The sequence below is a fragment of the Thermobia domestica genome, chromosome 7 (assembly GCF_964235325.1).
Source record: "Thermobia domestica chromosome 7, izTheDome1.hap1.1, whole genome shotgun sequence".
Lineage (NCBI taxonomy): Eukaryota > Metazoa > Arthropoda > Insecta > Zygentoma > Lepismatidae > Thermobia > Thermobia domestica.
Genome location: NC_137460.1, coordinates 9437742 through 9449900, shown reverse-complemented (window position 1 = coordinate 9449900; position 12159 = coordinate 9437742). Strand labels below are relative to the sequence as shown.

The 12159-nt window shown below is 36.9% G+C and overlaps 1 protein-coding gene across 2 annotated transcripts in view; it reads right to left on the bottom strand.

Annotated features, from left to right (window-relative positions):
- The window catches only part of bif (protein phosphatase 1-binding protein bifocal), a 230892-nt gene that overhangs the window by 5025 nt on the left and 213708 nt on the right, over positions 1–12159 (bottom strand). The window lies entirely within an intron of this gene.

Here is a 12159-nt window from a genome sequence, read left to right as displayed (position 1 = left end):
GCTGTACAATCTGGGACGGATGTTTTCAATAGAGTATGAAATAACAAATTAGAATTTAAGTCTTCTTAACAGTTCACGAAGGGGCTATTGCCGGCCAGATAGCTTTAGTATGAGTGAGGTGCGGTCAGCACATTAACTTTCATCACCTTTATTTCTGGCTTCTTAGGCTGGAGTTCGTTGTCTCATGACTATGACAACACAGAAAATTCTGAACATCTAGACTCATCATTACACTATACAGGAGAGCACATAGCAAAACATTGTAAAAATCACACGCATTCGGTGCAGTAATAATCTTGTAGTATATATAAATGACTTAAGTCCAGTGGTCGTCATGTTGAAATTTAGTATCCTTTTTCAGAACATATGAGCCGTAGAATCCGGATCACCGTAATGCGTTCAATGCTCTCCCACCGGCAATCAAACTCTAGACCCCGTGCACGAAAGACTTACACGCTAGCCACTAGACCAACGATGAGGGCATTACAAGTCGAGACCTTACAATCACCTCAAATATTCATTTTCCATAACCTAATTTCACTAATAACGTAGCGTTTCCTGTCTTAAGTTAATTGTAAGGAACTAAATACCGTTTGTTTACTACCATCAACATCGGCTTTGAACTTGAAACATTTCTCATTACGAAATTAACAGTTACAAATTACTCTTACAGTACTTTTGAATGAAACAAAACATAACCACTATGTAAATTATATATACAATATACACAAAAGGAATTAATTTCGGTTTCAGCACAGGAAGAAATGCAAAATGTTACTACAAGAATATTACGAAGAAAATTTCACATATACACACACAACTTTTAAATGAAAGTAATTTTCAGTATTTTTTCCCCGTTAAAAACGCAGTGTTCGTAAATGATTTTTTTTTCTTTCTTTTGGTTTTGATTTCTACAACGTACTCACGATTGGGAATAATTTACAATGTTACTGTAAATTATTTTTGTTTGTGAGAGTCAAAAATCACACATTACACCTCCCCTCAATTTATCTGGCAGCTAACTTAATAGGAGAAGACAACGAAGACATCTTCCACAGCACAGCAGTTTCTCAAATTATGGTCTGCGGACGACAAGCTTTCCTCGAAGTATGCTCTTGTGGTCTTTCTAGATTGAACATCAGCCCAAAAGATAAATAAATAATTTCAAGTACATTTCGTATTAACAGCCGAGAATCACAGATTGGAAATCTCATAAGCAGCGTATTTTATTTTCTCTCCCAGGAGTGACACTTTATGAAAGGGCAAATCCGGTTGCAAATGATGTGAACAGCTGGAGATGGCTGAAATTCCGTTCAAATGTAGACGAGACTCTGTAGATTCTATATTCCAGAAGGAAATTGTTCTAAAGCGGGCGGAACATAGTAAAAAAGAAACTAACATCAATGTCAATGGAAAATCAATGATAAACATGAAGTTTGTCCACATATCTAAATTAAAAACTTATTGCAAACACATAATGAACAGCTTAATAACGTTTTATATAGCGCGTAAGGTAACTATGGACAGAACATTGTCAAAAGTCAAGTTGTTTGAATAAAATCAACAATAATGATACATTATATACATCTTCTGCAAATTACCCACGGTCCACCACGAGGAGGTTACGTGCTTCAAATTTCTCACATCTGGATTTGGAATCTTCAGACTCAATTTAGCACGCAACGTGACTTCTTATCTGATCACGTGACTCAGTCTGGTCCTTATGACAAACCGGATTGGTCCTTTTATTATCCTACCTACTGTATAAAATATTCTTTATTTGGTGCCCCTCAATAATCAAATGATGTAGTTTCCTCTATTACCACCAATACAAAATTACGAAAATTCTAATTAATACTGCTTTAAAGATTCAAGTAAACTAGTATTAACATATCTCCAAATGATTTTTTTTTTAAAATGACTCATTTGTTTCCGAAGGGGGATAAAAGCATTATGCTCTGCAGAACATTACAAACTCTAGTGAAGACAGCAGAGAGGATCAATAGAAACGTACATTTATGAATGAATGAAATGAGAGTTTTACGTCCCACGGTTATGCCCTCTAGGCTAAAGGAGACTATGATGATGAGAAATGAAAGAAATGGTGGAATGAAGAAAGTGGGAGGAAACGACAGAACCCCGAGGAAACCCACGCACACGGTTTTTGTCCACCACAAGGTTCACCACTTGGCGGGAGCAGGGTTTGAACCCGTGACCCCATGCACCAGAGGTGAACGCTTACCACTGAGCCACCGCGGCCCCCTGCATTTATTAATGAATCTATGTTGGTAGTTGAAGTGGTTAACCAAAAAATCTTATATTTGAAGTTAAACTGATACCAAACAGTGGTGCTCTAAGTTTTATATACCCTCTCATGCCCCAAGTATGTGAGGTTCTAACCTCGCTAATATTTTTCTGAGGTTTTACCAAAAATACGAGGTGTGTTCAAAAACTATCGAATCTTATTTTTCCCGCGTAAACCAATGGAGTGTGGTAGACTTTCTTCAGTGTAGATGTAGAGGAGACACTAATGGGCAGTCGTGAATTTTTTTTCTCGCCCGCAGAAAGTGTGAGTCGCTGGCAATCGGCCAACGAGTGAAGACGTGTAGTGAGTGGTCACCGGATTTTTTTTTTTATGACAGAAACCGGATTTCAGTTTTTTTTAAATGAAAGAAAAACTTAAGCAGCGATATTCCATCAAATCTTGCCAAAAGCCTGACGATACCCATGCGGAAACCATTCAACTGGATAGATACATTCAATTTTGAACGAAAATTTGGGGTTATTGAGGAATGTCCGCGAAATTTGATTCTGGCTCTCATCGCCAAACACAATATTCCCGGGTGTCGTCAGGCTCCCTATTTACCCTACATGGCTCCGTGTGACTTTTGTTTATTTCCCAAGCTGGAAATGCCACTAAAAGGGACCCGATTTGAGTCAAGATAAGACATCATGCGGAATGCGACGGAACGGTTGCCACCATTCGAAAAACTGCGTTCCAGAAGTGTTTCTAACTGGCGAGAGCGCTGGGAGAAGTGTGTGTATTACCAAGGAAACTACTTTGAAGGGGATTAGTGCTTCAGATTTCCAAATCAATAAATGTATTTTTGACAATCAAAAGGTTCGATACTTTTTGAACACACCTCGTATTTGTTAACCTCAAAAAATATTTTACCTTTTAACTTTAAGAAAAAGAAAAGAATCCTAAATTTAGCACGAGTTTTCATGTATGAAACATAAGTATTTGTTATATCTATTTTGAGATTGTACTTTATCTCGACGCTTCAAAATAAGCTAGTTCCTTAGTAAAGTTAAAAATTTGGGGGGAAACGCATTATTAGAAAGAAATCTCAATAAGAAACGCCTTGACTATGCTAATGGATCAACTTGCCCTTTATAAAACAGGAAATATAACAAAAAAAAAAAAAAAAAAAAAAAAAAAAAAAAAAAAAAACTTATCGAAAGAATTTCCTTGTTAGCAAGCAAGCCAGCCAAATACAGAAAAGAAAGACTTCAAATGAAAGCCTCGGGTTTGTAGTACGATTTTCCTTTCAATTTCCGACCTTGGAACGTTGCACTCGGCAACAAACGGAATCACGAAACTCGTAATGCTAAACACGCAGCAAACATTCTTTTCCACGGTAAGCTTGGAATGTCGAATGAACGGAGGCCGGACGAATGGCAAGTTTTCACCGAATTTCAGTCTTCAGGACAGTTTTTCAAAAGCTTGATACCCCCCCCCCCTCGTTTTTTTTTTTTTTGCCTTACGTTTATATAAATAATAATAGCTAGGCTCCATCGTCTTAACATTTCAATTAAACTTGCATTTTCGGTTCATTGGTGAGAATTCTTGCAAGTTTTTATTTAGTTATGTATTTATTTATTTTATTTTAAGGAGCAAATTAAACAATGAGCTCTTATTGTTTGGTATTCATGTCTATCTGTAATACGAAATTCGTAGTGGCGGAAATGTTGTAGGCTCACCCCTCAGTGTCCTATGTGCACGAGAATTTCTGTCAATTTCCATTGTTAGTAACTGACTATATTGTGATCTTTAAACGTATTGTTGCTATCATTACCATGGCAACGGAAGTTGGTCAGTTATCAACGATTCTTTCAGTTTTAACATCCCATGGGTTATGTCGGCAAGGCTAATGGAGACAGTGATGATGAGAAATGAATACAATGGTGGAATGAAGGAAGTGGAAGGAAACGGAATAACCCCGAGAAAACCTACGCACACGGTGTTTGTTAATCACAAAATCCACTTGGCGCAAGCTGAAATCGAACGAGGAACCGCACGCACCAGAGGTGAATACTTTATCACTGAACCACTGCGGCACAATCAATTTATAATAACCTTCTATGAGAACACATGGGGGGCAATGGAATAGGTTATCTCATTGAACGGACTCTATTCCTGACTTTTAACAGTCTACATCTAGACCAAAATTGTCAGTGTTCCATTGGCTGTTCTTGGGATTTTGTGTTTCCCATACGGGCACACACGGAAAGACATGGTAAATACAGATGGTGATCAGAAAAAATGGAAACACCTGAACGAAATTGCAACTTACCAGATTAATATGGTGTCGGGCCACCTTTCGCCTTCAGAACAGCCTTGATGCGACGTGGAATGGAGGCATAGAGGTCGTGAATGGTAGCAACTGGAATTTTACACCATTCCTCGTGCAGGGCATCGACCAGTTCTGTGAGAAAGGATGGAGGTGGAAATCGTCGCCGGAGTCGTGTTTCCAAGACGGACCACAGACGTTCAATTATGTTGAGATTTGGAGATTGAGCGGGCCAGGGGAGGTGTTGAACTTTATCCCAATGTTCCTCAACCCACGCTGCAAAAACGCCAGCTTTGTGAATGGGTACATTATCATCCTGGAAGATGGCGTCATTGTCCGGGAAAAACATCCGGCCCATAGGATGCAAGTGGTCTCCTAAAATTGCGACATAATCGTTGGCAGTGATTCGTCCGCTAAGTGTGACCACACGACCCAATGAAAACCATGTTATGGCGGCCCACAGCATCACCGAGCCGCCGCCATGTTTCACAGTTGGGCAGAGACACTGCAGATCATAAGCTTCTTTGGACGTTCTCCACACAAACACGGCCCGTGGTTGGGAATAGGGTGAAGGATGACTAATCCGACCATATCACACGTTTCCAGTCCTCAACGGTCCAAGCTGCATAGTCGCGGCACCATTTGCGGCGTGCGAAAGCGTTATGGTCCCTGATGAGCGGTTTGGCCCGTGCAACACGACCCCGTAAGTTCATGTCATGTAATTCGCGGCGGACTGTGATTGTCGAAACAGGGTGGGGGAGGTGCTGATTGAGTTCCTCCGTCACTTGCTCCGCACTGCTACGACGGTTCTGCGTGACAATGTGCTTTAATACCCGGCTGATCTGTCACTCATGATTTTCTTCCGCCCACTGTTTCGCTTTCCCGATGTGGTTTTCCTGTGTGTTGTGTAGGCCGTCATCACCTTCGACACTCTCCCACGCGACACACCTAACACAGTAGCCACTGCCGTCACACTCACTCCTCATAACCGCGCACCAACAATTTGCCCTTTTTGAAAATCTGAGAGGTCTCCCATTTCACACTACCTCCGTCTGCTGCAGCCACTGGTCACTGCTGTTTCACTGCGTCTGACGTAGTATGGAGACCGACCTAACACACCACCACCAGCGGTCCGCCACGACACCACTGCCAACCCATAGATCTAACGTGTTGCCAACTACAGGTGTTTCCACTTTTCTGATCACCATCTGTATATATAGAAGCTTTGGTTGATAAACCAAACTCCTTGAAAATTCAGGTCTAACTGTCTCTGCCAAGATCACCGCGGTGTATTTTATATATATATATAAAACTGTAAAGTTCCATACCGTCGTAAGTAAGCAACTACTATAAACATATCTTTCATATTGTATTCAAAATCACCAGTAGACGATGGAAGACGGATACGAAGAAGGATCGGAAGAAAACCGAAGATAGCCGACCTTCCCTCACGGACCTCCCCTTCAAGAGGAAGTCTATAAAATGAGACCTCAAGAGGATGGAGGCATCAGTCAACAGCTGATCAATAACCTACCAACACCTTTCTCCTGGTACCGCAATAGGCTATGGAGTTCCTTTAAACATATCACTGGAGGCTGTAATGAGCGAAGGAGATATTCTATAATCACCTTTCTGAGTTTCCGTCATAACCTGTAGTCATATTGAACCTTTATTTCCGAAGCTATAATTATGTATGCTTAAGAATTGCTAAACTCTGAAAACATTTACTGATTTACGAAGAAACTTTGTAAAACTGTTAGAGACACTTATTTTGTAAATAAAATAGGTGAAGGATTTTATATTCCAATCTTTTATTAGACTCTACCAAACAAAATATTATAATATATTCTACTTACTAAATGCAAGAAAAACCAGACATCATATTTTCTACGTTAAATGTCAATTTCCTGAAAAGAAAACTTATCTTCCACTGCGAAGTATTTGGAGATTCAGCTTGTCTCACCGACGGTTATTTCGTTCCAAAATTAGTTATTACGGGCAAAACGAAATTAAATTAAGTCACATTTAACGTTCCACGATCATGCCCTTTAGACTAAGGGAGACGATGATTAAGGCAAGTGAACGATAATGGAAGAATTGGTGGAATGTGAATGTGAAAGTGTCCTGAGAAAACATATAGACACAATGTTGTCCACCACGAACTTGGCTGGGGATCAAATGAGGAACCCCACGCACCAAAGGTAAGCGCTCTACCGCTTAGCCACGGGACCCCTTCTCATTGCCGGTGTAACTTAATCAAATTTATATTTACGTATGTATATTTATTCACACAATTTCCGCACATCGTCAACACGCATAAGGAAATCTGTTTAGAAACCTGGATCACAATTACTGCTTTCACGGTGATCAAGTTAATACGCGTAGCCAGCTTACATCTACCAATACCAGTAATTTTTTTTTCTTTTAATTGATTTCTTTCTTTAACAGGGTAAATGATTCATGTCGAATATACTGATTAGAAATACTGTGCGGCGTAAGATGGTGATAAAAAAAACCAGATCTGTTCCTGCTAAACAGGAAATAAAAAAAACAAGAGTTCCAGTTCTTGCAAGGAAGGAAGACGGTTAGCAACAACAGTGATTAAACGAACTATTTATTACCACTATATTTTCCTGTTTCAACTTCAGTGGTGATAAATTTAACGCTTGTAGATAGTTAATCTCAATATATATATTGCATTATTACACTACAGACAATTCAGATGCAAAACGCGTATTAGGACAGTGCTATGCAATTTTCAAGTATTTCTTAATTGTTGTGTAGATGGCGCTACTGTAAAAAATTATTATATTTCTGAAACACTGTTATAATGACGTACTTCCGACATTTTTTTTTTCCAGTGGGTTTCAAAGAAATGTGCAAAGATGGAAAGAAACATGGATGTTACAATGGTTATGTTCGTTGATCTATAAATTATAGTAACATGAAAGAGAGAATTGTTGTAAATTCGAATGGAGAACCTTGGTAAAAGAACAAACACTGCTTTACAGTAAATGTAAATCATGTACAAACACCGGCAAGTAATTTGTTAACCTAGCAGCCATAATATCTGGAACAGAAAGTGTAACTTTGGGTCCTATACTTTTGTTACAGTTCTTCACAAGAACCACCTCGTCGAAATACATGTGTAAATAATTTGCTCCTCCCTCTGAAACTGTGAATTTCGAATATTTAGGTTTCTGAACAGCGAAAGAACCCAATTAATTTTGTTTATTGCCGTCTACAAGTGAGAGGGAACGAAGTATACAAAAGTCATCACCGTACGAGTGAATCAGGAGCCAATCAATCAAGTTTTTGAATAGCGGAAAGATACACATAACTTTGTTTATAGTTGTTTGGAAGTAAAAGAGAACAGGGCATAGAAATCGTCACCCTCAGTAACTGTGAAAGTAAATCAGGCTCTTGAATGGCAGAATGATATAAATAGTTTTATTTACTGCCGTTTAAAAGTAAAAGGGAACAGCGTATATATATATATATAAAAGTCAATCAAGTTTTTAACAAAAGAAACACTGATCAAAGCTTAAAACCCACTTTATTTTAAATTATAATTTGTAACGGTTTCGATTGTCGATAGTGTCTGAAGAAGGATATGTTAGATATCCGAAACCGTTACAAATTATAATTTAAAATAAAGTGGGTTTTAAGCTTTGATCAGTGTTTCTTTTGTTAAAATAATCAATCCAAAGCCGTGGATAATCTTACAAGTTTTTTAAAATGGGGCAAGCATACAAATCGTTTTGTTTATTGCCAAAGGGAACACAGAGTACTTATTTAGTTTGTGTTGCCGACATGGTTCCAATTGTTAGATAATATATCTTTAATTATGACGTCATGATGAACTGAACAAAACTAGGACTATTTTAAAAACAATGTCTTTTCTACAGAGTAGAATTTTGGATTACTATACAATTATATTGTTTTCATTATACTGTGCTTTGACTTCCGAAATATCTTGGAAAAAATGGAAATAGTGGAATAAAGTTGATGAGCACCTTTGAAACACACAATTCAGAAATTGTGTGTTTACCCACCCTATTTTACATGTGTCCAATGTACAGTGTATGTATTCTTTGTAATTATGCTCTATGTTGGAATTTCCTTTTTCTTTTAAATAAAGGTAACAAACAGTTACGTCCTTTAGCAAGAGGTAATTCACGACGTTGTTATTCCATTGTTGTTGCTCGTGACATCAATCCCGAAGACTGACCTGCATGTTTTCGCAAAGCCTTGCTAAGTGGTAACTCTGTATTAATTAGTAGAACACACATTTCTCTGCTTTTCGGTAAACGGTTCTCATTGCCAGAATGGCTGACAAAAGATTACTAACGGTATGTAACCATATGTTGAGGGATACCAACGTGTGTATACATGGTATTTGTACAAAAGAAATACTTATACATCCTAAGAAAACGTTTTTATAAGTTTCAAATTGGCTGAAAGACTAGGAACTTTTTTTTTTTGTCTAAATGATATCCAATACTTATTTTACAATTTAGCAATACTTGCTGACGAGTGTAGTCGAAAAGGCTCAATTTTGAAGACTGAGTGGAATTATTAGTATTATTATTATTTACTGATAAGCAAAGAAAAAACATTACAAAATGTAAATGAAATCAAAGGCAACGTCTATATCCTAATTATAAAAGACTTAATAATGTCGGAATATGCATTACGCTATCCTCGGATGTTATACAACCTTGCTCACGAGATCTGTAATGTTGGCTGCATAAAGAAAAGGAGTAACAAGAGAATCTTTACAGTAAAAGCCAAACGTCTCAGTGCGCGACGTAAGACATTGTATTTTTGACCAATTTTGAACGTGCCGCTACTTTCTTTAAGAACTGCATTTTAATCAAAGTAGCACGATAAAAATCCACTTCAACGTAGTTAATAACTATATCCAAATATTTATTTCAAATGGTTCGGCCATTATTTCCTGACTCGATCACAAATAATATCCTTCTTCTCTTATATGTTACCATAGATTCGTTTCTGTCCCCTAAACAAATCCCGGATACGCCATTGCACGTATAACGTAATATAGTTCTGTTCCACTGAAGATAATACATATCGTTCGTGAATGATATAGAATATTAACGAAATTAGGAAAAAAATACATCAGGGTGTCTACTAAAATACAAAAATGAAATTTTGTGACTTTTTCGTGACCTTTCCTTTCCCAAACCACAAAATTTCGTAACATTCGAAAACTAATAACAGACCCTATATTCTTTAGCACTTATCTTTATCTTATTTCTACTTTCAAAGCTGTTCCCTGGAGTGATAGAAACTTTGTGTCTTCTCACATCACTTTCAGTATATTCACTGTATATAGTCTGTTTTTTCGGCAATTAACCAACAATATTAAAATTCCGTATCTAAATACACATAAATTGACAAATCCTTGGCAATCCTTTGAAACTGTCACACTGATTGTGAACAGCTGTACTGATGGATTCTCTCTCACTTTTCAGTTGGCTAATATTGTTTTTACCCCCCCCCCTTTTTTTTTTTTTTAATTTTTCGATCTTCTGAAGTGCTTCAACTTCCTCTCTCCGATCTGTTGCAATAACTTCCTTTTCTTCTTCTTCAACTCTTTAAGGTATTCTGTTTCCATCTTGATTTTGTTTTGTCTTTCGTGTTCCTCATTGATTTTTTTTATGCATGCGATAGAAGCGTGCTTTGTTTGCGATTTGGTAGCGTCTAAAGCCGACCATAGGCATTTTTGGCGGTGAGTTTTGACGTTTAATGGAACAAAAATTTTCAGCCTCCACTTACAGTTGTACAGATAAAAAAATCGTGACCCAAAACCAAAATTTCGTGACTTTTTCTTGACTTTCATGACCGATTTCTGATTTCATGACTTTTTCGTAACTTTCGTGACCGATAGACACCCTGTACGTAATTAGTTTCTAATATTTTAAATCAATTTGCTCCTAATAAAATGAACCTTAAAGAACCCACAGAAGCTGATTGTATGAAAAATCACAACCCTATACCATTCATTGCATCTGCTTATCGGAAATAGTTGTAAGGTCATTGCTATTTATGACTCGACTAATTTATATTCACAGCCAATCCCATGTATACAAGTACCTTGTTTCTGCACCTGCCTTTGTGTCGTTCAGTGCACAAAACAACGTATGTGATTTACATATGAATAGCCATATTACAGTTTCCCCATTTTGAATCCAATCTGATACCTGAAAATTTACTGTATTTGTTCGGTACTATAATTAGAGTACGGAGCAGGTAAGATTTGTTATTTCTGTTTTCAAGCCACTTAATAGGAAATTATCTATATTTTTTTTCTGAACTTACAAAAACGGTTCAAAATTTTACTTATAAGCGTCCTAAAACATATTGTACAAACCTACAAACAGTTTAATTGGATTTCTTTCAACTTCCTCAGTTGTAAATGAAAATCATTGATTCTCCATATTGCGTAGTTGGATCCAAAAGATGGAAAAATATTACGATTCAGAACGAAAATGTTAAGCTTCACTATATACAGATGAATTCTAACATTTGTGCCTATATAGTTCACAAAGATTCAAACACACACAATGTTTCAAAGATTCAAAAAAAGAAGTAAGAGGGGAAAGAATAGAACAATGACTAGTTTTCGATATCTGGATAATGCTGTTAGTAATGACATGAAGTGGGAAAGTGAAATAAAAGCAAAGATACAATGGCGAAAGAAGCCTATAGGAGGAAGAAAAGCCTATTTTGTGGGTCCTTCATTAGAGTTTAGAAAAAGACTCATAAAATCCTTAGTGGTTCTCAACCTAATTCTTATCACCACCCCTATTTTATCACATTCTCCCACCTCATAATTTTTGGTTTGTAATAAGCTTGTGTGGGATTTTTTATATACCTATTGCAGAGATCTCACGATATCCATCTATTTCTATAATAGTAGAATCCATTTTTGTGTATAGTGGATACAGTAACTTCCCTAAAAGAGAATGGATTAAATCAAATTTGGCCAGTTCATTCATATTACAAATATCGAATCCGATCCGTCATACTGTTTCAAAATGGAGGCCCTTTGAAAATTTTAAAAGTTCATAACTCCTTTAATTTTGGGTCATATGATAAAAAGAATAAGGTGATTTCTAATTTTGGTTTTAAAAAACTTGGACAGTTGTTAAAAAAGTTATTGAGTATTTTAAATGACTTGATAATGTGCGTCACGAAGATTGAATCGGACATTGCCGCACTAGTGAAATCACACCACGCTCAAGTATCTCATTAGCTTTCAATTTTAATTGTATTAAAAAAAATAATAATAATAAAATAAACAGGTTTGTTTCGTTTGTATTTTTCTGGCAGATCTCATTAGTTTCATATCGTACCTCTTTCATTTAAATTGATTTTTAAACAACTCTGCACCTGTTGAAAACGTTTCGTGGATCTATTTTTTTGTTATTCTTAACAGTATGTATAAAAATAAAAATATGCTTATCAGAATAAAATTCAAAATAATATTTAATTTTTTTCCCGGTATTAGATTCTAATTATATTTACCTCTTCTGCTTATCTTCGTGATCCCCAGGTT